This window comes from Dermacentor silvarum, chromosome 1 (genome assembly GCF_013339745.2).
Source record: "Dermacentor silvarum isolate Dsil-2018 chromosome 1, BIME_Dsil_1.4, whole genome shotgun sequence".
Classification (NCBI taxonomy): Eukaryota; Metazoa; Arthropoda; class Arachnida; order Ixodida; family Ixodidae; genus Dermacentor; species Dermacentor silvarum.
Window position 1 is genome coordinate 264,173,741 of NC_051154.1, and position 16,201 is coordinate 264,189,941.

At 46.0% G+C, this 16,201-nt stretch overlaps 1 protein-coding gene across 8 annotated transcripts in view; it reads left to right on the top strand.

The window, feature by feature from the left end:
* The window catches only part of LOC119437131 (formin-binding protein 1-like), a 260,696-nt gene extending 244,991 nt beyond the window's left edge, over positions 1 to 15,705 (top strand). For all 8 annotated transcript variants that reach the window (XM_049660307.1, XM_049660308.1, XM_049660306.1 and 5 more), the window contains one exon: positions 11,772 to 15,705. The gene's annotated coding sequence lies outside the window, so the exon portion shown is untranslated. The remainder of the gene's footprint in view (positions 1 to 11,771) is intronic.
* The last annotated feature ends 496 nt before the right edge of the window (positions 15,706 to 16,201 follow it).

Below are 16,201 nucleotides of genomic sequence, written 5' to 3' on the forward strand. Positions count from 1 at the left end.
CGAGCATATGAGGGTAGGACCCTCCCGCGTGTAGCCATGCGCGGCTGAGCCGTGTCTGGGGAAAGGGGGATCCTGGGGGTTGAGCCGATGCCGGGTGTTCGGACCTTGAAGGCCCCCCGGCAGAGGCAACACACCTCTTCGGCCTCTGCTTCACATAGACGGTACCCCTGGGCTGACCCATCCAGGGGAAATCGGCAGTTGCCTTTTCCTGTCCTCCTCTTAAATCTTCGTCTTTCTCTCTCACTTTCAATCTATCCTGTCTTCTTCTCTCTTCTATTTACTTCTGATCTTCTGGGCAGCGAGGGTTATCCTTGTGTGCGATAACCAACCTTGGTTATACATATTGGGTTATAGTGGCTGTGTACTGCTGGCGCTGGCGGGCTTTGTGTATACAGAATCTTGCCGCGTCCCCTTGTTGGGCTCCGTGGTGCCTCACCGACATTCTGGGCCCAGGATACAAAATTACCAAAATGGCCAGTGGCAACCTTCTCCTTGAAGTTAGTGACAAAATCCAACACGACAAACTGACAAATCTCGTTTCATTTGGTGACACTCAAATCTCAGTAAACCCTCATCATTCCCTCAACAGCACACGAGGTGTAGTTTCAGAACAGGACCTACTAGAATTTACAGAGGTAGAGCTCCTAGAGCATGGGTTCTCAAAGTGGGTTCTGCGGAACCTACGGGTTCCGCAGGCCCCTGCTCGGGGTTCCGCGAGCCACTGATAAATTTTCCCTGGTCCCGCTCTCGACAAGTGTCTTAAACGGCGAACACGAGGTGCGCTTGATCGAAAGAGCCTCCATTACCCATGCCCGAGTGTCAAAAAGCACATCACAGTGCGTAACAGCAACGCGCGAACTGCGCAATAAATACGCAGGCAGCTTTTAGCCACCCAACCTCTGAGAACGGGCAGCGTGCCTAAGCTTTCACACTTGAATCTCGGAGGCCGTAGCTTACCACCATGCGCGTTTCTTCTATTTGTAGATAGGGTCGGCGCCGATAGTGTGCGCACTGACGTATACGTTGGAGGAAAAAAAAAAATGTGCGGAGCGCCACAAATGCGCGCCACAGAAGAGCAATAACGGCGTAGCGTCCAACCGAAACGAATCGGCGTAGTCCGCATCGCCGTGGTCCTCAGCGGCGATCGTAAGCGGCACGTGACTGAAAGCAACGCCGAAGCGCTTCGTGCCTAACCTTTAAAGCCTTTATTCTTGCGTTTATCGCCGCGCGCAACACCGCGTTGGGGGCTAGCCGCGTGCCTCCGTAAGTGCGTAGTCGCTATCTCTAATCGCGTCGATAACCACCGCAGTTTCGTCCGCCGCGGTTGCGGCAAATAGTAGTTTCGTTTTCACTCGATGCGCACGTCGGCTGCCTGCCTTCACAACTGCACAGTCGCCTCCCATGGCAGCGTCGATATTGACCGGCCGCAGTTTATGCAGCGAACGGTAGTTTCGTTTTGACTTTGTGCGTGCGTCAGCCGCCTGCCTTCTGAACCGTAAAGTCGCCGTCCATGATCGTCGATAGCGGCCGCGGTTTCGTTCGCAGCGGGTGCGGCAAGCAGTAGTTTCGCTTTGATTCAGTGCAAAGCTGTCGAAGATAAAAAGCACCAGCTACATCGCGATGGACGGACAATTTGTTTGTGAGCAGCTGAGTGGCGAAAAAATAATCGATATGTGCGCCTGTTGGTGTGCAAAGCGCGTCTCAGATGAAAACGCGCGCCGCGAAGGATGTCGCGAGGCCTTCGCCGCTGCTAGCGCGAATCAGTCATGAGATGAAGAGAATTTCAGCTTCCGCACTGGTCTTGTGCTAAATAGAAACAAGATTTGACGATTCATTCAGTAAATAGAAGCGTGATGACGTAGTGAAGTATTTGTTTATTGTTTTCTTGATACCCTCGATAACTCGACATTCGGTTAATTCAGGGGGGTTCCTTGGCACTTTATGGAGCTTAGCAGGGTTCCGTGGGATGACTGTACTTGAGAACCTCTGTCCTAGAGGGCTGGACGGAACAAGACGTAACAAATGTGCAGCGAGTTAAGATCCGGCGAGACGATAAGGAAATTCCGACAAAACACCTGATTCTCACTTTTTGTACCAGCACACTCCCCGAACAAATTGAAACAGGCTACATCAAACTTAATGTCAGACCTTGTATACCAAATCCCCGATGCTGTTTTAAGTGCCAAAGATTCGGTCACGGCTCTCAGAGCTGTTGTGGCTATACCACCTGTGCAAAGTGTGCGTCGCATGACCACCCCCGCGGACAACTGCAACGACCCACCCCACTGTGCAAACTGTGAGGGTGAACACCCGGCATATTCACGCTCCTGTCCCACATGGAGAAAAGAAAAAAGAAATTATAACGCTCAAAGTAAAACAAAACATCTCCTTCAAAGAAGCACGAAAACGCCTCTCATTTGTGGGGCCTTCTTTCTCCAAAGTGGCACGGCAGGGGGCACTGCCACAACGGTTCTCGGCGGCCGTTCGGACCACGCAAAGTGGACCGGCGTTAGCGCCACCCCGAGACTGCGGTATCAGCTAGTGCTGTTCCGCCAGCTAGTGCTGTTCCGCCAGCTAGCAAGCAGTGCCAGCAGCCCTCTGCTCGTGCAGAGAAGCCCGAATCACCCGCGAGCAGGCATCCAGCGCCTCGGCGGAGGCAATGGATACATCGCCAAGTGCATCGGGGTCTCAGACGCCGAAGTATCGGCGCAGCTCTCAGGAGCGCGCAAAAAAAGACAAACCCCGCATCATGGGGCCTGCAAAAGGCCCCGTGGGCTAACTTAGCTTTTCTCTCTTAAGCACACAGCCCAAACTACTATAAACATGGATACACAAATATTACATTGGAACATCAGAGGTCTCCTCCACAACCTCGATGACGCCAAAGAACTCTTATATAAGTTTAATCCCAAGGTGCTGTGTGTACAAGAGACATACCTAACACCCACGCAGACAGGCTTTCTGCCGCAATTTGCTATTTTCCACAAGGACCGTGACGACGCCAACACCTCGTCCGGTGGTGTTGCAATAATAGTTGATAAATGCGTCGCATGTAGAGCTCTAGATCTCCGAACGCTTTTGGTGCAGTTGCGATTCGAGCCTTACTGCTTGGAAAGCTAGTTACTATTTGTTCTGTCTACATACCACCTAATTATCGACTCCAAAGAACAGAACTTGAGGGATTAATAGATGCCCTTACATATTGGTTGGCGATTTCAACGTACACAATACACTTTGGGGAGACTCCCGATGCGATTCACGAGGCCGAATAATAGAATAAATCCTGCTCTCTTCAGGTGCCTGCGTGCTAAACAGGAAGCAACCAACATATTACAGCATTGCACATAATACATACAGTTCCATAGACCTAAGCGTAGCATCCCCGACCTTAGTACCCTTATTAGAATGGAATGTTATTATGAACCCTTATGGCAGTGATCATTTTCCTGTGTGCCTTAAATCTACAAAAGAACATCATCCTCCCCCACACGTGCCTCGATGGAAAATTGCGTCCGCAGACTGGGAAAAATTTAAGACAATGATGCACATGCCTCGAAGTGCTCTTAGCGATTTTAATATAGACGATGCTGTTGCTTATTTTACCACTTTTATCATTGACTGCGCATTAGAGTGCATCCCACAAACGAATGGGGCTCCAAAGAAAAGGCGAGTGCCCTGGTGGAACGAGGTCTGCAGGAACGCGCGGCAAAAACAGAATAAGGCTTGGGGCATGCTATGCCAGTCTCCAACAACTGAGAACCTCATTAACTTGAAACTCGCAACTCTTCATAACAATATAAAACCCCAAAGGAAGACGAATACGGCACGGCGCATTGCTAGGAGAGAAAGCTGGGGAAAATACATCTCTAGCTTTAATTCCTACATGCAAGAAGGAAAAGTATGGAACCGCTGACAAAAACAATAGGTCGTCAACCCTAATTCCTGCCTTTGGTCGAAAACCAAGGCAAAAACCTTGAATACCAGGCGAATGCTCTTGGACAGCATTTCGAGCAAGTGTCTAGCACCGACCACTTTTCAGTCATTCCTTAAACAAAAACAATTAGCAGAAAGCAGGCCGCTGAACAGGAAATGTAATGAAAATGAACCGTACAACCGTCCGTTTAGTGTTGCCGAGTTAAGAAATTCCATAAACAATTGTCAAAGCTCTGCCCCCGGAGCCGACAGGATTATGTATGACATGATAAGGCATCTTCATTCTGACGCTCACTTGGCGCTGCTGTCCCTCTTTAACACTATTTGGGCGGCTGGGTACCTTTTACTCGTATGGAGAGAAGCCATCGTAGTACCCATTCTGAAACAAGGTAAAGATCCATCCTCAGCGGAAAGTTACCGCCCCATTGCTTTAACAAGTTGCCTTTGCAAACTTTACGAAGAAATGATAAACCGCAGGCTTTTACACTTCCTTGAAACAAATAAACTGCTCGATCCGTATCAGTTCAGTTTTAGAGAAGGCCGTTCCACGACAGTCTTGTTCGCATAGAAGCAAACATCCGTGACGCCTTTATCCACAAACAGACATGGAAAAAGCGTATGATACAACGTGGCGGTATGGAATATTGCGAGATCTCTCAGAAATTGGTATCCGCGGGAAAATGCTTCACATAATTGAAAGCTACTTATCAAATCGCACTCTTCGTGTTAGAGTTGGTAATGCTCTATCCAGACAATTCACACAGGAAACTGGGGTGCCACAGGGAGGTGTACTCAGCTGTATGCTTTTTGTCATAAAAATGAACTCCTTACGTTCAGCAATACCACGCGGCATGTTTTATTCTGTATATGTAGATGACGTACAGATCGGCTTCAAGTCGTGTAACCTCGCAATTTGTGAACGACACATCTAATTAGGTCTTAACAAAGTGTCTAAATGGGCCAGTGAAAATGGCTTTAAACTTAATCCCAATAAAAGCTCCTGTGTTCTATTCACACGGAAGAGAGGACTGGCCGCAGATCCCAATATAGAGTTAAATCGACAGCGCATACCTGTGAACACAGAACACAAATTTTTGGGCATCGTTCTGGACAAAAAGCTAACTTTCATTCCACACCCAAGTAATCTTAAGCAGAAATGCCTTAAAACAATGAATACAGTTAAACCTGGATATAACGAAATTGACCAATTGCCAAAAAACTTTGTTATAAAGAGGATTTCGTTATATGCAGGTTCGGCACGAAAATTCGAAAAATAAACGTTTACCGTATTTACTCGATTCTAACGCGCCCTCAATTGTAACGCGCACCCGTTTCCCGCTTTCGTCGAAGCACTCATCCTCGGAATGTCACACCAGGTACCGGATGCGTAGACGCGTGTCGTTTCGCACAAGCGCGAGGCATCGGAAATGAAGAGCGAGCGTCACGATGGCGTCGTAGCGTCATATAGTGTTACAGTAGAACCTCGCAGTTACGTTCCCTGGGGCTGCGTTTTCCCGGCTGTTACGTCGTTTTCGACCGGTCCCGGCACAGCTCCCTTAGAACTCAATGCATTGGTAACCCCGCTGTTGCGTCGCAACTGTGGGACCGTTCCCGCATCATACGTTGCGAACTGCCACCCCGCGCCGGCCCGAGCGGCCATTTTGACTTTTCATGTCGCTTGGCTTGGTGGCTTGAAGATGGCATTGGCCGCCCAAAGTGCCGGGGGCGACAACTATGACGTATTTTCGGTTTCCGCCAGCAAAAGTATGACCCTTGAGATCCGTATTTGCTATATGAAGATGGTGTCCATGATGCGTTGTGGCCCTAAATTTGGTTTTGGCTCACAGATATTCCGTATATAAGGGCACGGCCACGCTAGCGGCAAAAAACACGCGCGTCATGCCGCGAGCGGCAAGTTGCCGTGCGTCAGCGCCTTTCTGCGAGGCCACCGTGGCACGCGCATCTCGCCGCGCGGCAGCGCGATAAGATCTCCGGCGCTCTCCGAACGGGCAAGCAACCCCGCGAGCGCTGGTTGTTTCATGCGAGAGACGACGATCGTCGAATGAAAACCCGCCGCGGACCGGCGGCGTTCCGGTTGCGATGGCTCCGTGGCGTCACCCTCGTCGCTCTTGATTGGTTCTTCATCTCGCGGCACGCGGCATTTGCCGCAGAACCCATTTCGCGCAGCACGCCGTAAGACCCCCGATTCCTGCCGCTTTTGCCGCGCGTTTTTGCTGCGTGTTTTTGCCGCTAGCGTGGCTGTACCCTAAAGTCCAAGGGCGATAACGCAGTCGCCGCGTGCCGTATGCTGTATGTGCGAGTGAAAACGTGCGAGGGGAGCCGACGACCGCGTCTTAACCTCGCGCGCGCAAGAAAAGCAGGGAGGAAGCGCGCCTTCTTCCGTTGCGCTCGAGGCACCGGCGAGGGAGCGAGGGGGAGGAATATCGGGGCGGTGCGCGGTCGCGCAGGCCGTATCTTGAAAGCGATCTGCGTTGGGGCAGAGTCTAGCAGTGTAGGTGCGTCGGCGGCTGGTAGCTTTCTGCGTGCTGTGTGTTCTCGGCGCTCAGTTTGCATTGAACCGATAGACAACAGCACAAAGTTCGCTCGCTTCTCCAGCGGCGCTTCCACACGCCGCCAGCGTTTGACAGCGCGTGTCCGCGCTCATCGAGTCTGATGTGCCACAGCGTGTACCAGTGCGTCGGCAACATCAGCTGGAAAAGGAGAGAGTGCCGGCTTGGCGGGCTAGGCCAGCTGCAGCAAGCGACAGGATCAGATTTGAATGAAGGGAGGGGGAAAGGTCACGCCCGCAGCGGCAAGATCGCCTGGTCGAGGGATGCAGGGCCGCCTCGCACACGCACGCACGCACACGTGCGCTCGCTTCGCATTCCATCGCGGCGGAGAAGGTGCTTCCGGTTGCTGCTCGCGCGACAATGACAAAATTTGGGGCAAAATCTCTAGGTGGTCGGAGGGGAAAATTCGTTATATCGAGGGGGGGTTTCCTGCTGCCACTTCGTTACGTAGAGGTCTCAAATACATGTGCTTCTATGGAGTAACGGCGGGGAATCGAAAAACTTCGTTATATCCAGGAATTCGTTATATGGAGGTTCGTTATAAGCAGGTTTAACTGTATTCTGAAAATCTTGTCGCATGCGACATGGGGCAGTGACAGGAAGTGCCTTATGAACGTATACAAAAGCCTTATACGTACGCGCCTTGACTACGGGGCCGTGGTGTACCAGTCGGCCACTCCAAGCGCTCTAAAGATGCTTGATCCTATCCATCATCTAGGTATCCGCCTGGCGACCAGTGCCTTCAGGACGAGTCCTGTAGAGAGTCTCTACGTTGAAGCTAATGAGTGGTCGCTTCATCTTCAGAGGTCATACTCTAGTTTCATTTACTTTCTGAAAGTCAACGCGAACCGCGACCATCCCTCTTAAGAAGCCATAAACGACATGACATCTGTAACGCTGTTTGCTAATCGACCTGCAGCTAGAGAACCATTTGCTCTGCGCGTAAGAAAGCTTTCTGAGGAAATGGGAGTTCAGATTCTTGAGTAAAACCTTATGGTACCAGCAAAGCCATTGTCGCCGTGGCAGTGGCAGCTCATAGAATGTGATACATCGTTCGTAGAGATTACAAAGCATGCTCCAGAGGCACATATAAGAGTGCATTTCCTAGAACTCCAGTCCAAGTACTCATGCACAGAATTTTACTCTGGTGCTTCCAAGTCAAATGCCGGTGTTTCATAGGCAGCCATCGGCCCATTGTTTTCAGAATCCAACGTTCTGCACCTGGAAACAAGCATATTCACCGCAGAGGCTTACGCAATACTGTCTGCTGTTAAACAAATAAAGGAAACAAAGCTACAAAAAGCCGTTATATTCAGACACCCTATCTGTCGTAACATCTCTCATGTCATTCAAGTCACAAAAATCCTGTACTCACTGAGCTATATTCCCTCCTGTGCAAAGTATATACATCTTAATCAGCTTATCATAATATGTTGGGTGCCTGGGCACAGAGGAATTGAGGGCAACATGCTTGCAGATGAAACTGCCACATCCAGTGCAATGAAAGCTGACGACTCTTCCATAGGTATCCCAGCCTCAGACCTGAAACCATTTTTGCGAAAAGAACTTACAAGACATTGGCAACAGACGTGGGACACTAAGACTTCCAATAAACTTCATTTAATCAAGCCCCGCTTAGCAAATTTCCCACCAATAACAAAAATACGGCAAACTGAAGTCATTTTTTGTCGCCTTAGGATAGGCCATACCTATGGCACACACTCTTATCTGTTGACCGGCAGCAAACCTCCTACCTGCTGTAAGTGTGGCGAGACACTGACCGTCCTTCACGTCTTGCTGGATTGTTGGAAAGTGGAACCTGAAAGGAAAAAACGCTTCCCTCTAGCCTACCGACAGCATATTCCTTTTCATCCGAGAATGTTCCTTGGTGCAGACCCGTTTTTTCCCGGAAAATCAGTTTTTAACTTTTGACAGGATGTTGGCGCATTGCAAATTATTGGCCCACAAGTATCGTAGCATCGCCTCTCGCCCGAGGCCCCTGCTGCGATAGTAGCGCCTTGTTGAGCACCTGCCTCCAGGCCCTTGCACTTAAGGGCCTTGGTGAGGCAGTAGTGCTACTGGTATTTATACATTTTAGTATTTTACTCCGCCCGAGTATACCTTTTTGGTTCACAGCACACCTCACGAGCCATTGTCATCAATTTATTATGTTTACATGTTACTACTGGTTTTAGGCCCCTATACAGCCGCGTTATGTCTTCAGTCAGCCACGTTTCCCTTTTGTTTTATCATCGAACACATAACACCATCGCTTGGCGCTCTTTGGCCATTACTGGCCCTTGCGCCATAAGACACCACTTATCATCATTAGACTTTCCAGAAGAAGAGTTAAACTTCAAAATTATCCTTCTGCATAGGTGATACCCTCAGAAACCCTGTGAGCTAGTTCCTGTAGAACTTTTTCATAGTCATTGTGGCCCTTGTTGAACCACAGGGTGGCTGTAGAAGCGGCCCTATCTTCACAACAGTACGTGAAGCAGTTCTTGTTTTCGGGCACAGCAAAAAATCTTCCCGTTTTGCTTTAAACACAGCAAGGCGGCAGCTCTTCATCTGTCAGCCTCTCCCATTTAAGAAGCATGTTCTGCGCCTGAGCACTGGTGAAAATTGGACAAGGAGCCGGTGCTAGCTCAGCTAGGGCTGGTGCTTGCTTGTACTTGCACCAGGAAAGCTCACCAGAACTTATGGTTGTGATCCTCACTGGTCGAAATGAATGGAAAAATAAAGCTCTTCAGCTACCTGCCTCAACTATAATAATTTTTTGCAGTCTTTTGGTCGGACAAACACCTTGATTTTATTGCAAATGAAGCTGAATATCGTAAACAAAATCTGAAAAATGTTTTTAAAATGCTGATTTAAAACGAAAATTACGATTTTTTTCACTTGCATTTTACCTTAAATGTGAACTGGTGGGACAAGTATATCTCTTGTGTATGTTGAAGAGTTAAAACCAGAAAGCCCAAATGCCATTCTGGATCAGGTAAAACTTAAAAGAACTTGACCACCTTTATTTCTGGCCAGTATACATTTGTATAAGTAAAATCAGTGAAATATTATTCTAGTCAAAATTTATTCATATGGTAATTAGTAATTGGTTTGCTGAGCTATCCACAAATGAAACTTCTTTACAGCATGTTGCTACTATAGTTGTTGCATCTTAGTTTCCTACTCTTAAATCAGCATTTTCTGGTATCAAACTCAGTAATATACTTCGGTTAATTTGACCCTGGTGGGACCAATAAGATTGTTTTGATTATCCAGCAGATCGAATTAAGCAAGAAGCAGAAGAAATGCTAAAACTTACCACTGATTCATTTGGCAGTATTTTGCAGGTTCTAGTACTCCCCTAAATCGAGCGCACACCCACTTTCGTGCGCTCCAAGCAGAGAACTAATGTAGAAATGGCATTTGAGCTCCTGAACAATGTATTAATCTAACGCGCACTCACTTTTTTAGCAAAACAAACGTAGTATGCTTTGGACTCTGACAATAAGAAAAATATAAAACCAGCCCTTCGTCAACCTTCACAGAATGTAACTTTATTTAGGCTCAACGTCCATCCTCAGACAGCACTTCATCGATGTCTATGAACCACAACTTGTCGCCCTCCGTAGAGTTTCGTTGTGCGCTTGATATTCTGTATTTATCAAACGACTCTGGAATAATTGAAAATGGGATGGGGACAGGACACCTAGACTAACCACTTTGCTAGTTCGTCCTGTGATGCATGCAAATCACCAGAATGTCAAAAACGTGAGGTGTCACTTGCTGCTGCTAGTTTAGCTCGTTAAATTAACCCAAAGGGACTGACAACCTATGTTTAAGGATGCAGTTTTTTATGACGCAACGAAATGCTAATCCTTGGAAGTGTTTATACCTGCAGCAGTTACTTCCAAAAGTGCGCGGAAATTTTGTGAGCAGAATTTTTCGATTTGAGCAATTTCCAAAAAAAAAAAAATCCTGATGCCAGCAACACTGAGGATTGAAAGCGGCGTTTATAGCCCGCCTCACAAATTCGGAAAGCAGAATGATGGGTAGCTTTCACAGGAGGGCTTGCAGCTTTCATTAACCATTCGCATTCCGACTTTTTATCCCTTCCGAAAATAAAATGCTGCTGTAATAGGTTGCTGCATCTGTGGCTGCTGCAAATCCTAGTGCTAGTTAGTGGCAATGTGGTGCCCTCTTTTGGCCGTGTGTGCAAGTTCTCTCAGTGCCACTATGACCTCTAAAAACGGGCTACAGCATGCGCCGCCCGATCTCTGCCATGGTGCCACTTTTCTACTTGTAAGAATGAATTGATGATTTAGCTGCTCATTGCAAGTTTCAGAAAAAACAAATGGAATCAAAATTTATTGCATTTCAATATTTAAAAAAGGCCTAGGAGTCATGTACACTAAAAGAAGGTAATGTGATAGGGCATCCTATTTTTTGTCATACTTTTACCACGTCGGGGCACCGAAAGTCATTTTTCGCTAGTTGTTCTGAAGAATAAAAAAAAAAATCCTTCTTTAAGGAGTAAAACAGTGCTTGTATTAGTCAATATGAAACATTGTCTTGCCATCAGCAGGGCTATCTCAATTCATGTTCTGAATGGTTGTCTGTCCCTTTTGAGTGAGCTTTTGTAATGAGAGACCGAAAGCGGCGCTTTGTTGTCTTGTGACTTGAGAATTCCCGAGAACTTGTTCTGTCAATCCAGTTTAATTGGCATTGCCATCTTGTGATGCAAGGACACTGGCTAGGCTGGCTCTGACGATATGCTTTGTGACTTCCACGAATGTGTTTTTGTATAACAGCGCTGTGCTTGGCAATTTACGAATAGTTTTCTTGGAAAAAAGTGAGGTGCATGTTAGAGTGGGGTAAATATACCATAACCATTCATATTGAGCTACCATTTTCACTTGAAAACCTTCCTAGGGTAGGCTGAAACTGTGAATTTTTCGTGGGAGAAGTGTGTGCAGTGGAATGCTTCAGGTGAAATCATTTCAACCAGCTACCTCTCTATGACAACCTTTGCACTAACATTTGGAAGCCCGACATACTTCTCATAAATCGCAGAGGTTACAATCGGCCCAAAAGTAGGATAAGTTTTTTTTTCTTCCATACAATGAGAGTTGCCATTTTGTAAAAATTCTAGGGCATGATGCTTTCATATTGGTGAAACTGTTTCTGAATTTCCAATGGCATCGCACACCTTGCCAAACTTGTCTTTTTTTTTACTGCCACATAGAATGATGTATGCTTTTCTTGCAGGTCCTTTGTTGGTTCTTTTGTGCATTCCTCTTCACCGGATATGGATCAGACAGGGAAGAGCGGCTCTGAACAGCAGAAGCCGCCGCAGAAAGGAAAGGTGGAAGCCACTGCTTCGACGCTCTCAGTATTCCCTTCGTTGGTGGTACCAGTGGCCACGTAGGGATGCCAGCACTTTAATTTATCGCCTGCCGCTGCACAGGTAGAGAGGGAGAGAAAGTGATGCAGGGGGGGGGGGGGCAGAAATGCACTTGTAGCTGATCCTTCTCTTTAGTCACATGCTCATGTAGGGAGAAGGCTGATAGCGCTGAATTGTATTGAGCGTTTGTATATCTACTAGTTCATATCTGTGTGTATGTATTGTGTGCATGTGTGTGCATGTGTGACTATGGACAGAAATGGAGAAATGTGAAGCTTTGTATGAACTGTTTACATGGCTGCATTTGAGTTCACTTAGGAACAAAAAACTTAAGGCCTGCATATTTAAATGCTTTCTTTTAAAGCACCTCATGTTTTTCTTATTTTCTTTTTTTTTTTTTTAAGGAATGGGGGGGGGGGGGGGGATGTTGTAGTTTGTTGGTTTCGGGGAGGCATAGAAGGGTGACATGGTGTTTGCCCCGCTCCCTGCTACTACTCGTAATAATACACGAAACACTTCTTTAGAAATGGTCCAAAGCATGTGCGCCCATCTGGGTTATGCTAAATTGTATATAGTTGGAGAATGCATTGTTTCATATTTCTTCTTGCCTTGTGCAGTCGGCATCTGAGGCAGTCAGTGCATTTCAGTGTTGCCACTAATGACATTGTGAGCAGACTTGCTGAAGTGCATTGCAGCAACACGTGGCACACGAAGCAGCACCACCGGAAATTTCAAATGTCCTCTCCTGAGGTGACTGAGAATGTGCAACCTAAGTGGTACACTCGGTGTTGCCTTGTATGCTTTTTTTGTCTATTTATATTGAAAATGCATTAAGTTATGCCGGTTTTAACTGGCCTGCAGCTGGCCATTTGTCTCCTCCTTATACAGTAGTGAGAAGCGACAACTTCGTTTTGGATGCTTACTGAAAACTTGAACTGTCAGTCTATGGCCATCTTCTGTTAGTGGCTTATCTATCACTGCTAAAATGAGGCAGTAGCAATTTCCTTATTATTTCACCAAAATTGTCAATATATTAACACTAGCACAATTGGCAAATGGTGGTCAAGGGTGTCTGTACAGGCCCAATGAGTTCCTTTCATTTGGTCACTTTCGGGTATGTTCATGTTGACAAGGATCAAGAGTTGCGCTTTTAGCAGACTATGAATAGTCTTTCACTGTAATGATAAAGGCTTCCAAGATGCAGAAATTCCTCATTATATTGAAGAGGTTGCATTGAAGAGAAGCATTTTGACTACATTGCGCCGTAGCACTTTCTATACTCAAATACTGTGGAAGTTGCGCTACCTTCAAGCTGAAGGGGCCTGCGGTGCATCAGATGGGATGTTGCTGTTTTAGCCGAAGTCAAAAGCAAGTTGCATTAGGAGCAGCACCAGCTCAGCCGTGTGTGCACAAGGTTCACATCATGCTTACAAGCACTACGCGTGGCTTCACTCGATATGCCTAGGTTTTGGGAAACCAACTGCTGACACTTGTTACTCAAATGGTTTACTGAGGTGCTGGAAGCAGACGGAAGACATTTGCACCGCTGTTGAACTCTTTTGTAGAACTCTTTCTATTTTTGACATTGACTGTATTATGTGCAAATTCAAAGGTTATTTTTTCCATGTGCTTTAAAAGCACTAAACTTTTTTGCTACTGTGCCCAACTACCTGCAAGGCTTGCAGTCCATCCGGAGTGTGTGTGTGTGCTAGTGTTGTATGTGCATTAGTTGTCTGAGAGGGTACTCTCCCTGTGCTGAAATATGTGCGTGCCATACACATACGAAGATGGTGGTAGTACACTTCACAAGAACTGCAGTGGCAGTTGTGCGTGGTTGTTGTAGTGTGCTGGGTGGCTGCCTATTGCGTCGACTGAAATGAACTTGTTTGCCCCACTCTTGCTAAATGGAACTTGCCACAAGGTTAACTAAGTACATTCATTGTTCCACCATGCAATAACTATTGTTATGCACCTTCATACAAAGATGATGCTGTAGACTGTATTTTTTAGTGTCAACTCATGTGTTTACGTTCTGTTTCCACCACTTTTATGTCAAGGTGGGCTAGTGAACGACTGCTCACTTTAAACTTCTGGGGGAAATATATTTCTGATTGGACTCGTGCCAACTTGGGTTTGACAGTGTCAGCATGGTTCATACTATTAACTTGTTAATGTCAGGGGCTTCGCCTAATCAATACGTTGCCAGGCCCCAATCATTTTGCTTTCAAGTATATTGCTCCTAGTTTTCATAGCTTGCCACTCGGTGGTCCTTTTTAAAACCTCGAAGGCAAGAAGATGCAGCCTTTTAACCATCGGCTGACAGTCCTACTAATAAGCCACACAAACACTTTGCGGCTAGTAGTAAGCTAACCTTGTGGGAAGCGGTCTGTACATTTTATAGTTGGACTCGCCTTCTGTGTTGTGTGCACATGGGAACGATTCTTGTTCAGCATATACTAGGTGACACTGTGGTCTGCCATACATGTAAATATGTGCAACTCTTATCAAGTGTCCAAGTGGCCCATTAGATGGGGACTAAATACTGTAGAGATGAGCATTCTCATTTATTTTTACAGCAGCATGGCATCCTGCCAAAATGTTTTCTCAAATTATATTTGCATGCTATGCGTGGTGTGTAGTTGCATCATGATCTGTTGTCTATTTTTGTTTCACATTTTTTTTTCTTTTTTGCATATTGAAGTAACATACCTAGCTTTTTAAGAACTCGCAATGTCATTCTTTTTTAATATAGAGAGTAGTGCTACTCTCTGCAAATGGTCCCAAGAGTGCTGGTATTTGTCTGTCACAAAAACATATCCAAGACTTTCAGTTGCTTTCTTATCTCCTGCTTCCTCTTCACTTGCTTGCGATCAGCAAGGGTGGGACAAAAAAAAAAAATTTGCACAGTGTGCAGACTTTGACTTACGTTTTTCTCCTGCTGTGAGTGACTTGGCAGATAAGCTTCGCTGACACTGTGTAAGGACCCAGTCACATCTTGTTTTGTTACAAGATTCTGTGTTGCATGCGTGGAGCTTTTATTTCTCAAACCGAACTGCTATTGTGTGCTCCTAAAGAAGCCATGGAGGCTTGTTGTGAGGAGTGCACTTTTCATTTAGTTACAGTTGGCTTGTTGTTTTCTGTTTTTAATTAGTACGAGAGAATGATCATGTGTGAATGCAAAGTGCGGCAGTTTTTGAGCTACATATTTTTATGTCTACTGGCTGGTGCTGTCATCAGCAGCGCAGTGTCCTGAACAAAACGACGTATTGTGTAACATTTATGTAAATACAGATGTGTACTTGCCAGTGACTGAGTGTGTGCGACTCTTGCAAAAGCCACACAAATGTATTCATTGCAAAAACTGTGTGCCTCTCCTTCCCTTAATATCTGTTTTCATTGCTTTTTTTTCTTTCAACCATGACTTTATGGTGGGATATTTTAGTGCTTCTTTAGTTAAGTATGCCCTAGGTAGTAGGGTGGCAAAAATGTGTTTAAATGATATCTTAAAGTATTAATGTCTCATAGTGAGTCAGCAGTGTGCAGGGTGTGAAGATAGCCTTTAATATTGGAACCTGGACGACTAAGTGAAAGGTCTTTGTGCTGTGCAAGAGAAAAAAAAGTGCTCGCAGATTGTCTGTAGTAAATTGAATGTGCATGTGAACGAATGGTGAAGTTGCCTTGCTGCTGTGATTTTTCCTGCCGCCTTTTTTTTTTTTTTTTTTTTGCGTGTTCTCTCCCACCCAATATCTGTTGATGTCCCAGCTACATTTATGAATGACAATAAAAATTGTTGACGTATGTGTCTCTTGCTCCTAAATATGAGATAATTGGTGTGCTGCATGCAGAAACAGAGAACGATGATCTTTCTCTGTTTCTGCTGAGGCGTGTAAAACTAGTTTATGTAAGTGCATGCACAAAAACCAAAGAAAACCCAGTGCTTTTCTGTTTGCGAGCATTTCCGGTGGGCCGTCAGCACCTTGTTTCGACACGGTAAGCTTTTCAGTCACAAAATTTTGCATGTGTGCTATAAAAATCGGACATTTGTACATTAGAATGTGCAAGAGGAGGGTAGCTGAACACAAGGCTAAATGTTTGTTGCATCAATTTTTAAAATTTTCTGAAGACCCCATAGAGCTGCCTGTTAATATAATTTCCAGCTTTTTTTTTTTTTCATTTCCTTGAAGTGAAATTGCAGGGACATTGCATGTGCAACCTCTGCGCTGACTTGCCACTGAGTGCCTTGAAGAGTCCTTTAAATGTTTTAGTGTGTGTATGTTTAGCTTGACAAGGCCTT